This window comes from Odocoileus virginianus, chromosome 4 (assembly GCF_023699985.2).
Source record: "Odocoileus virginianus isolate 20LAN1187 ecotype Illinois chromosome 4, Ovbor_1.2, whole genome shotgun sequence".
NCBI lineage: Eukaryota > Metazoa > Chordata > Mammalia > Artiodactyla > Cervidae > Odocoileus > Odocoileus virginianus.
The window spans coordinates 4,044,157-4,056,460 of NC_069677.1; the positions used below are offsets into that span (position 1 = coordinate 4,044,157).

General features: G+C 36.6%; 1 pseudogene; it reads left to right on the forward strand.

The window, feature by feature from the left end:
- The first annotated feature begins 5,726 nt into the window (after nucleotides 1-5,726).
- Nucleotides 5,727-7,947, forward strand: LOC139034704 (small ubiquitin-related modifier 2-like; annotated as a pseudogene).
- Nucleotides 7,948-12,304: the final 4,357 nt, after the last annotated feature.

The following is a 12,304-nucleotide window of genomic DNA, read 5'->3' on the forward strand; positions in this document are numbered from 1 at the left end:
TGTCTGGGCATTTCTGCAGTGTTCAAATTTTGACAATGTTTTCAACACAGTTGATCTTTTGGGGACTCTCATCAGTGCTACATATTCTTTTCCATTGGATTATTACACACATAGTCATTCTGCTCTTGCCAGGCCAGAATATTTGATTTTGGGGATGTAAGTAAAAGTGAAAGTTGCTCAGTTGAGTCTGACTGTCTGCAACCCTATGGACTGTATAGTCTATGGAATTCTCCAGGCCAGAATATTGGAGTGGGTAGCCTTTCCCTTCTCCAGGGGATCTTCCCAACCCAGGGATGGATCCCAGGTTTCTCACATTGCAGACAGATTCTTTACCATCTGAGCTACCAGGGAAACCCAAGAATACTGGGGTGAGTAGCCTATCACTTCTCCAGGGGATCCTCCCGACCCAGGAATCAAACTGAGGTCTCCTGCTTTGCAGGTGGATTCTTTACTAGCTGAGCTACCAGGGAGCCCATTTGGGGGATAACCCTGTGTAATATGCCACCAAAGCCTTTGACATTACTTTCTACCCTTTGTAATGATTCTAATTCTGATCTGAATATTCAAACAGCAAGCATAGGTGACTGGAATAAGGACTAGTAGAGGCCAAATAATGGAGAAGGAAATGGCAACCCACTTCAGTACTCTTGCCTGGAGAATCCCATGGACAGAGGAGCCTGGTGGACTACAGTCCCTGGGGTCTCAAAGAGTCGGACACAATTGAGCAACTAACAGAGGCCAAATAAAGTACATACTCTACATAGTAAGTAACCAAAAGAAAAAGCAAAAAATAAACAAATGGGGTTATATCAGACTAAAAATTCTCATGTACACCAAAGAAAATCATCAACAAAATAAAAAAATCTACCGAATCATAGAAAATATACATAAATCATGTATCTGATAAGGGATTGTATCCAAAATACATAAAGAACATATAAAACTCAACAGCAAAAAACAAATAATACCATTTAAACTGGACAGAAGATCTAATTTTTCCAAAGAAGACATACAGATGGCCAACAGGTACATGAAAATACGCTGTACACTAATAATCATCAAGGAAATTCAAACTAAATCCACAATAAGATATCATTTCATACCTGTAATGGCTGTTACCAAGGAGACTAGAAATAATATGTGCTGGTGAGAATATGGAGAAAAAGGAACCCTGTGTACTATTGGTGGGATATTTAAATTGGTGAAATCACTATGGAAAACAATATGGAGGTTCCTCAAAAACTTAAAAACAGAACTACCATATAACCCAGCAATTCTACTTCTGGGTATTTATCAGAGAAAATGAAACCACAAATTCAAAAAGATACATGCATTCCCATGTTCACTGCAGCATTATGTACAATAGCCAAGATATGGAAACAACTTGTGTCCATCAGTGGATTAATAAATAAATAAATTGTGGTACTTAAATACAATAGAATATTATTCAGCCAGAAAAATGAAATCTTACCATTTACCACATCGTAGATGAAACTCAAGGGCAATATGTTAAGTAAAATAAGTCAGGCAGAGAAGTGAAATAAGTCAGGCAGAGAAAGACAGATACCACATAGTCTCTCTTTTATGTTGGATCTCATCTCCAAGGTCGAGATACAGAGAACAGACTGGTGGTTGCCAGAGGTTGGGGAGGCTGAGAGGTGGAAGAAATGGGTGAAGGTTTTTTTTTTTTTTTTTCAGTTTAAATTAATTGAATTTTTAAGTGCTACAAAATTAAAGATGATGAACCACAAATGGTATAAAATGCCTTTTTAAAAATAAAGGTTTTTGATGCTATACTTCTTTAAAAAAAAAAAGAAACGAAAAGTAACAATGGCAGGAAAAGTTAAGTTCCCCAGCATTGGCATATGCATAACTCCAAGGTAAAATGTGCATATAAGCAATTAGAGATGTGAAAGTTGCTCAGTCGTGTCCAACTCTTTACGACCCCCATAGATGACCCAGGCCAGAATACTGGAGTGGGTAGCCTTTTCCTTCTCTGGAGGATCTTCCCAATCCAGAGATTGAAAGCCCAAGAATACTGGAGTGGGTAGCCTATCCCTTCTCCAGGGATCTTCCCGACCCAGGAATCAAACTGGGGTCTCCTGCATTGGAGGTGGATTCTTCACCAACTGAGCTATCAGGGAAGCCCAAAGATATGAAAGAAATAGATATATTACATAAATCTCATGCAGCCTCTGAACCCTTACCTCTCTACACTATAATGGATGTAGAGACCAGAAAAATAGCCCAAGCTAGAGGGAGTAACATATTTCCACCACTGCCATGATTTTCATCATAATCTAAAGAGTTACCAAGAGCTTCTTCCATTTCCTCCATCCTCCAGATGAGGAAAGGCACTGAAATGATAGCGATACTAATAAATCCTGATCTAAAGCTCATATTCTTTGCCCTACACCAGGCAGTTGAGAGGTTAAAGGTATCAATTCAAGCACCTGCTGAAGGGTGAGAAACTTCTTTATGGTATCAGTAATTCAGCTATCTATTGAAAATTAGTATCTCCTAGAATTATAGAAAAAGGCATTTCTGGGTCAGTCATGGCAAAATGATTACAATCATATTTCTCTATTGCTTGATTGGGCCACTGTTCACTAATGCCCTGTAATGATCAGCTTCTTTGAGCTGTCATCTCATACCTGATACAAACTGGTGAACTTCCCTAGACCCAGTTTGGAAAGCCAGTTAAAAACAGAAGGTGGTTTTCTTTTTCTACTCTAAAGAGTTGTGAGTCATGGGTGGTTGCCTTCCCACTGTGCTTTTAAAAGAAAGAAAATGCCTTCAGTTTGCTGGGCACCATTTCTTGCATCTCACTAAATATTACTAAGCATCCCACAAGTAATTTATCATCTATTTGCAATAGCACACTGAAGGTATTAAGAAAACCTGTTCAGAGTGGTAGAGCTGAGCAGCCCAGGAAGCTTTGGGGAATAAAATATCTGACAGCAGGTGGCCTGGGTAGACCAGCTGTATGGCTGGACATAGCCACTGTTACATAACAAGTTAGGGCAGCTTGTTTCTGTAGCTCGTAGGAAGTTGGACACAATTCTATGCCCTTTAGACGCTCTGACCCACCACAGGAAAAGCAGGCATTTCATCATGTCCCGTGCCTCCTTGTTCATGTGATTTTAGTTTGTACTTGAACAGAACTGCTTCATGTGCAGGAGTATAAACATCAGTCCCAGGAGATACTAGACTATTGACCCAGAGTCCATATGTCAGTAGCCTTCTTCCCTTTTGGGACTGGTCAGTTACCATGGTAACTGGCAGCTAAGGCTTATTAGCGCTTGTTAGTATTTAAAAGATGATTTATAAGCATATAAATAATTGGCAGCTCATTACCAGGTGGGGCTCCTGAACTCAGCTGCCTTTGACAATTATCTATGGGACTGGAGAGTTGTGCTCCTTCCTGTCCTCTAGGGCTGCCTGCTGTCCGCCTCAGAGAGTATCAACCTTGAAAATAAGGCAATGAAGAAACAATCCATCGGTGGCATGGGTGGACCAGACTGTGTGACCAATGGTGTTGCTCACCTAGCAGAGGGCACACGGACAGATGGGAGGAGGACAGGCTGCCTGCTTTCAATTTTTCCTTCAGAAAATATACAAACTATATCCTGCAGAAAGCCTTTGTTTCTTGGCAAATTCATTAGGAATGGAGCCAGGCTTACACATAAGTTGTTGTTTATTTTGGACGAGCCCCTAGCCTTGCTAGCCCTCCCTGAACTAGCAGTCAGAACGTGAGAGTGCATAGAATAGGTGTGTTGCATGACTCTCAGCTGGGTGTGATGCGGTGGGGTTGAGGGGCAGCTAGAGAGGAAGAGAAGGAGGATAGGTGAGGAAGGGGAAGAGGGAGGGAGGAGGAGAGAAGGGTTAAGAGAGAGGGATTGAAATTTGAGTGTTTTGGGGAGGTCTTAGAGGAGAATGAGGCTGGGAGATAAACGGAGTAGTTCAATACTTGCAATAGGAATAAACACAATAACCTTGCAGCTGACCACATTTTGAATGATTGGAGAGACCCAGGACAGCCTGAGAAGATCTAAGAAAACATAGCCCTGAATGTCAGGAATTGCCTGAATGTCAGAAAAGTGTTTGTTGACCAGAGCCACGGCTTTTTCAAATTACAATTCTGATAGGTTAGACCTGACTTAGATAATTCTAAAGTTCCGGAGTTTTGCTTTTAATTTTTAAGGACTTCTTTCAATATGTAGTATGTTCAATGGTTTTGGAGTCCTGAATAGTTAAGAAAATATACTCATGGAAGAACATAATGTATTCATCTAAGAAACAATATATTATTATTGTTGTTGTTTAGGCTTGAAATATAAGAAAGGAGGAAATGGGAAGATAACTGGAAAATACTACAATGGTAATAAGAAATAAAGAAATTTTGAAAGAAGGAAAGACTTTAGAGAAAGAGACTAAGAAGAGGAAAAAACTGGATGCTAAAAAGATGTTCCATCTGAAACTTTCTTTCATTTATAGGGAATCTCAGGAACCTAGATCTAAGTGTAGCCAGGCATTGCTGCTTGAGGGATTACACACGAAAAGGTGAGTATCAGCTGTGCGTTGCTCTACAGGGCATTCCGCCAACTCCAGGAGGAACATAGACGAGCAATGATGATATGTTTCTCAAAGCCAGAGGGACTGATTAACCCTTCAATTATTTTAATTTCTATAATAGCATATTTTCTCCCCCACTCAACTAAGTACCTAATTCCACTGATGAAGCACCTAACTCACCAGCAACTAGAAAGTGTTATTCAGGTTGATTAAATACTATTTATGGAAATACCCTTTGTTTTAATAATTGGTAGTGGTACCCTCTACAAAGTGGGGGTTAATTATCTTGATCCTCTCTCCATCTTGCTGAGATTTTTTTAACACATCACAGTGATTTCTGAACAAAAGCAAGAAGTAAAGGAGAAACAGACCTTTGCTCTATTCCAAATAAAAATAGAAATAACAAGCACTTATATAATTTTAACTATATTTTAGATATCATAACTCATTTAATCCTCTCACAACATTTATAAATTAGGCATTCTTTATCTTCCTCTTTTTACATTTGAGAAAACAGAGATGTTAAAAAAATTGTTTAAGAATTCAACAAGGAGTAGTAAATCAGAAACAGATCTGGAACTTGAAAACATAACACATGAGATACTGTCCTCCTGTTTCCCTCCAATCCATCAACAAATGTATCAAGAAATGTTCCCACGCCCAATTATGAAGTAGAATGCTATAAGAAAGCATAACTCTCCCCATAATAAACAAACCAAAACAACTAAGGTACAAAATCTGTTTTCCTGAATCCTTCAGAAAAGTGACATTTCAAAGAATCTCTAAATAAATTCAATTCCAGAACACTTCATAGGAGAGAAAACATACAAAGTTGCTCCCTCCCTGGTTGACTAGGAGGAAAAGAAAAATTTCCCCATAGACAGGAAATCACCAGAATTTTAAACAAAGTGTTAAGGCCTGCTGGGATAGATTTGAATTCTGAGCTCCCAGTGGCAGAGTAAATCTGCATTCACTCACCAACTCTATTGCTTAAGTGCTTACTGAGCGTTCAGGGGCAGTTTACCAAAGGCTTGAAAGCAGGAGAGGAGAACCGAGAGGGATCAATTTCAACTCAGGATTTCAGCTTCTAGGAGTTGGAGACAGAGAAGAGTTCTGAGAGACAGAGAGTGCTTTGAGGCACTCTGGGCAAAATGATGGCCCTAAGTATAGTGGGACCAAAGGAGAACGCAGAAAATTTCCCCAAAACACAAAGACCTGGGAACCAGGCTGTGAGAGCTGAGAGATCTTCATTTTAGAAAGCTAGTAGTAGGGCAGAGAGGGATGGGGATCTATGAATCTCACTAGTGCTCCGATCCTAAGCCTCAGTTCAGTTCAGTCACTCAGTCATGTCCGACTCTTTGCAACCCCATGAATTGCAGCACGCCAGGCCTCCCTGTCCATCACAAACCCCCAGAGTTTACTCAAACTCATGCCCATCGAGTCAGTGATGCCATCCAGCCATCTCATCCTCTGTCATCCCCTTCTCCTCCTGCCCCCAATCCCTCCCAGCATCAGGGGCTTTTCCAATGAGTCAACTCTTTGCATGAGGTGACCAAAGTATTGGAGTTTCAGCTTCAGCATCAGTCCTTCCAATGAACACCCAGGACTTATCTCCTTCAGGATGGACTGGTTGGATCTCCTTGCAGTCCAAGGGACTCTCACGAGTCTTCTCCAACACCACAGTTCAAAAGCATCAATTCTTCGGCACTCAGCTTTCTTCACAGTCCAACTCTCACATCCATATATGACCACTGGAAAAACCATAGCCTTGACCAGATGGACCTTTGTTGGCAAAGTAATGTCCCTGCTTTTTAATATGCTGTCTAGGTTGGTCAAAACTTTCCTTCCAAGGAGTAAGTGTCCTTTAATTTCATGGCTGCAGTCACCATCTGCAGTGATTTTGGAGCCCAAAAAAATAAAGTCTGACACTGTTTCCATTGTCTCCCCATCTATTTCCCATGAGGTGATGGGACCAGATGCCATGATCTTAGTTTTCTGAATGTTAAGCTTTAAATTAACTTTTTCACTCTCCTCTTTCACTTTCATCAAGAGGCTCTTTACTTCCTCTTCACTTTCTGCCATAAGAGTGGTGTCATCTGCACATCTGAGGTTATTGATATTTCTCCTGACAATCTTGATTCCAGCTTGTGCTTCTTCCAGCCCAGCGTTTCTCATGATGTCCTCTGCATATAAGTTAAATAAGCAGGGTGACAATATACAGCATTGATGCACTCCTTTTCCTATTTGGAACCAGTCTGTTGTTCCATGTCCAGTTCTAACAGTTGCTTCCTGACCTGCATACAGATTTCTCAAGAGGCAGGTCAGGTGGTCTGGTATTCCCATCTCCTTCAGAATTTTCCACAGCTTATTGTGATCCACACAGTTGAAGGCTTTGGCGTAGTCAATAAAGCAGAAATAGATGTTTTTCTGGAACTCTCTTGCTTTTTCGATGATCCAGCTAAGCCTACCATAGGTAAATTCTAATTCCAGTTTCAAGACACTTCAAGCCCGTGGTCAAACTAAAATTGCAACAAAATTCAAACATCTCAGCTAGAGATCAGACTTATTTGGTTCTTCACTCTAGATTTTTTTCTAAAAATAAATAATATTTATCATTTCTACTGTGTTTACATGTCTAGTACCATAAAATTTACAACACACAAAGAAGCAAGAAAGGATAAATCATGGTCATGAAGGAATATACAAAGAGGGAAGACCCAGACATGACCCAGAGAGTGGGGTCATCAGTCAGAGACTTTAAATAAAGATAAGATAAAATAAAAAATTAAAAGCCTAAAGGCTCTAGTAGAAGAAGTAGGCAACATGAGGAAAAGATGGGGGATTCTGACAGAGATATGAATACTATATTAAACAAAACGCTACTGATGCCTTCAGAAAAAAGTCAGTATCATAAACAAACAGTTTATTAAGTGAATTTAACAGCAGACTGGAGTCAGAAAAGTATCCTTGAAGAAAGATAAATAGGACACCTTGTTAGGTAACGACCTGATACCTGTTTCCTGAAACAGCAACTGAGAAGGATTCAGCACTCACCAGAGCCTGAGGAAAAACCCAAGGAAGGAGTTAAAATTGAGAACAATGATATGGTAACTTGAAGCTGGCTGGACTGGATGGTTCTTTGGTGCACTTCAAGATTAAGAGGCATACAGCACTTAGCAAACTAACGAAGCCTATTGTGAATGACATGGTTTGTCAGTGAGGCAGACTAAATTCCAGACTTTAGGTAATCAATCGATGAAACAGATGTACCTGCTCCTGTACCAGCTGGAAATGAAACAGATGTACCAGCTGGAAATGAAAGATTAAGGTGCAATTGATGTGTTCTGGCAGCAGACAGGAGATGTCTACTGAAAGGGGAATATCCTACTTTACTCCAGACAACATGTTCACAATTAGAAAACCCAAGTTGGTCCTACCACATCCTAACTACTGCAGAATATTTTTCTCTATGCTTTCATTTTCCTCTTCCCCATTCTTTTATTGTACATAGTTACTGGTGTATATACTCAAGCATACTGCACTAAAAAACAACAACAACAACAAAATAAATGGCCAGTGTTATGCCTTGATCAACACCAAATGGAGGTGGGATGGGGGAAAATACTAGTTCTGTGAAAATACCCACATTTCTCCATTAGTGGCATGTTCATTCAGCTCTTATCATTATATCCCAGTAAGTTATTTCATACTCACCCTTCAACCAAAAAGGAATAACATAAAAATCCTTATACATTTGGCTCAGTTGGGGAATTTTAATGCTCTCCATTTATCATTGTAAAATCAAGAATAATATTATACATTTTTTATATGTAGAGTAATCTGCCTTTAAACAGAAGTAAATTAGCCTGAAATAAAAGAATCATGGTTTTCCCTTCAAGTCAAGCATCTTGTATTCCCCAACTAGGAATTGAATCCAAGCCCCCAGCAATGAGAATGCAAAGTCCTAACCACTGGACCACCAGGGTGCACCCAAGCATCTTGTTGTTTAAGTACACTTCTTGCTTAAGATGCAAAAAAAATGTCAATAAAAGGTATTCAAACTGAGGCAAAAATAGTGGAAAAATAGAGAAGTGCTTGAGATCTGTGGGACAACATCAAGCCTACCACAAGTGTAGAAAGAGAAGACAGAGAGTAGGGTGGGAAAAAAAAATATTTAAAAAACATGGCAGAGAATGATTCAAAATGACTGAAAGACATTACCTTACATATCTAAGATACCCAGTGGACCCCAGGCAGAGTGCTATAAAGCAAAATACACATAAGTTCTTCATAGTCAAATTACTGAAAATAAAATATAAAAAATAAAAAAAAAAAGCAGACAGTAACAATAGATACATTACTTGGAATGAAACAACAATATGCATGATGGCTGATTCCAATAAAAAATAATTATATAATACATTACTGGACAAAGCAATAGTATAAATACTTAAAAAGTCAACCCAAGAGTTTTATATATAGATCTGTCTATCTCTCCTTTACAAAAAAAAAGGGGGGGGGGGGCAAGTAAAGTCACTTCAAAGAACAAAACTTGGGGAATTTGCCTCTAGCAACCCTGTACTATAGGAAATGGTAAAAGTAGTTGCTCAAGCTGAAGAGAAATAATACCAATGGAAGCTCAAATCTGTAAGAATGAATAAAGGGTCTGAAAGAGAGCAAACATCTGCAAAAATATAAAACAATTCTCAATCTGTATCTATATTATATCTATCTATGTGTATCTTTAAAAGAATACAGAGCATTTAAGAGAAAAATAATAACATTTAGAATGCATCAAGGGGTTTTAGCATATGCGGAACTAAGGTACAAGAAACAAAGTGGTTTAAGGGCAAGAAGAAGACAAAAATAAAAACAAAACTATATGGTTCAGAGGCATAGCATATTATTTGAAGGTAGGCCACAATGAATCAAGATTCATATTGTAATCTCTAAATATATATGTTCAATAGTCAGTAGCTACATGTCCATATTTAAATTTAGGTAGAAAATAATAAAAATAGGTAAAATTTAAAACTCACATTCTAAATTACACTAGCCACATTTCAATTATTAAATATTAATTAAAATATTACAAAATGAATTATATTAGAAACATAGTATTTACATATCTGTTTGATTCAGCTAAAGCTGCACTAGAAGGACATTTATAGTAGAAAACATGAATGATTTAAATGATCAAAAACTCTACTTTAGAAGCTAAGCAAAAAAATTAAGCTCAAAGTAAACAGAAGAAATAATGAAGACAAAAGCAGAAATCAATCAAATATAAAACAACAGATGATCAAAATATCAAAAGTGAAGTCATTAAAAAGATTAGTAAACTTGACAAATTTCTAGCAATACTTATGAAGAAAAAAGACAGAAAATGAAAATTACCAACACTAAAAAAGGGGATTTCATTAGAGATTCTACAGAAAATAAAAGAGTAAACAATATTATGTCATTGAACTGTATAAGTTAGATGAAATTTTATCAAGTATTTAAGTAAGGAATAATGCCAATTCTACATAAATTATCTCAGGAAATGAAGGAAGAAGTTACATTATTTAATCAATATAATTTGATACTAAAACTTGGCAAAGATAATATAAAACAATATAGACCAATATCAATTATGATCACAGATACAAAATTCTTAAAGAAAATAGAAACAAATTGAGTATACATGCACACACATTGATAGTGATGCATCATGAACAGATGTATTTTATCTCAAGTCTGCAAAGGTTGTTCAATGTTTTTTCTAAAACCAATTAATACATAATTCACTGTACTAACACAGTAAAGAACAACAAAAAAATGTAATCATGTAAACTGATGCAGAAAACTACAACTGACAAAATTGAATATACATTCTGAATAAAAAACTCAGCAAATTAAGAACAGAAGGAAACCTCCTCAACTTAATAATCTAAATCAAAAATAATCCTACAGCTAACATGATCCCTAATTGTAAAATTTTATATGCTTTCCCCATATTCTTCCAAAGAAGATAAGAATATGTTCTCATTATTTCTATTTAATATTTCCTGGACTTCCCCCTCTTTGCAATAAAACAGGAGAAATAAATAAAAGCTTGATGATCTAAAAAAAGAAGAATTAAAACTGTTAAGTGCATAAAAATAATTACATATGTGGCAATCCTCTAGACTATGAAAAGGATGTAGAGCTATTAATTTAGTGAAATTGCAGGATTCAAAGTCAATAACATAAATCAAAAATGTTTGTATCCATAGCAATGAAAAATTAGAAAAAATAATTTATAATATCATAAAATATTAAATATATAGGGGGAAATCTATTGAAAAATATACCAGATCTTGACAAGGAAGCTACAAAACACTGGTGAAAAATTTAAAAGGCCCAGATCAATGGGGAGTCATTCCTATGCTCATTGACAGAAGGATTTTGTTTCTAACTTAATTGATCTATAGATTTAATATAATATATGTCAAGTTCCCAACAGGCCATTTTGAAAATAATGGCAAGCTGATTCTAAAAGTTAAGCAAAGAAGAAGGATCTAGTGTAGCCAAAACAATCTTTTTAAGAAAGTGAGAGAACCTAACACTTTACTTTAAGATTTAATATAAAGCTACAGTTAACAACACAGAGCAAACATGGACTTAAATATGTAATATATAGATAGATCAATGGAAAAGAACAGAGTCCAGAAATAGACCCATAGATATAAAGTCAGCTGATCTTCAGACAAAGCAGTGAGTACATTCAACGGGGGAAAGTCTTTTTAACAAATGATGCTGAAACAACTCAAATTTTATACTCCATAAACAAAATATTAATTAGAGATAAATCTTAGGCTTAAGTTCATAAAGCACAGAAGAAAAATAAAGAGTAGTATCTTTGTAACCTTGGGAATAAGCAAAGATGCTTTCAAAAGCACAACAAATCAGTAACTCTAAAAGAAAAATGTAGAAATAGAAATTCATCAAGGTTAAAATTTACATCTCATTAAAAGAAACATTATTAAGAGACTTAATAAGCAAAAAACAGATTGGGAAAACATTTCCATAACATACATATTTGGCAAAGATACATACATTCTATATGTATCCAGAACACATAGAAAACTCCTATAAAACAATAATAAAAAGGCAACACAACAGTTACAAAATGGGTAATGATTTGAACAGATACTTCATAATGAAGAAATACAAACAACCAATAAGTGTATAAAAATGTGTTCAAAATGCTCCCCCACCAAATTATAAAAGACTGTTCATAGGAACTTTTGTATTCATAATTACACAAACATCCTTCTATAGGAGAATGAATAAACAAAATGTTATTGCCATGAAATTAATTGTTCTACATAATATAAAAGGAGAAACTACTGATAAACACAATATCATGAATAAATTTCAAGAACACTGTGAGAAGTAAAAGAAACCAGATAAAGAAATATATTGACATTTAATTTGTATAATTTCTAAGAAAATATAAATCTAATCTATGGCAACAGACATTAGAAAGTAGTCACTTGTGTGGGTGGGTGGAATGAATGGGAGGTTGGCCATCAAATAGCATGAGGAAATTTTCTAGGATAGTGTGCATGACATGATAAAGAAAAAGAATAAGTGAGCCACAGACTAGGAAAAAGTTTTCATAATATGCATTACTGACAAAGGACTCATATATAAAATAGTCTCCATCTGGTCCATTCAGAATAGATGCTCACAGTGTAGTCTG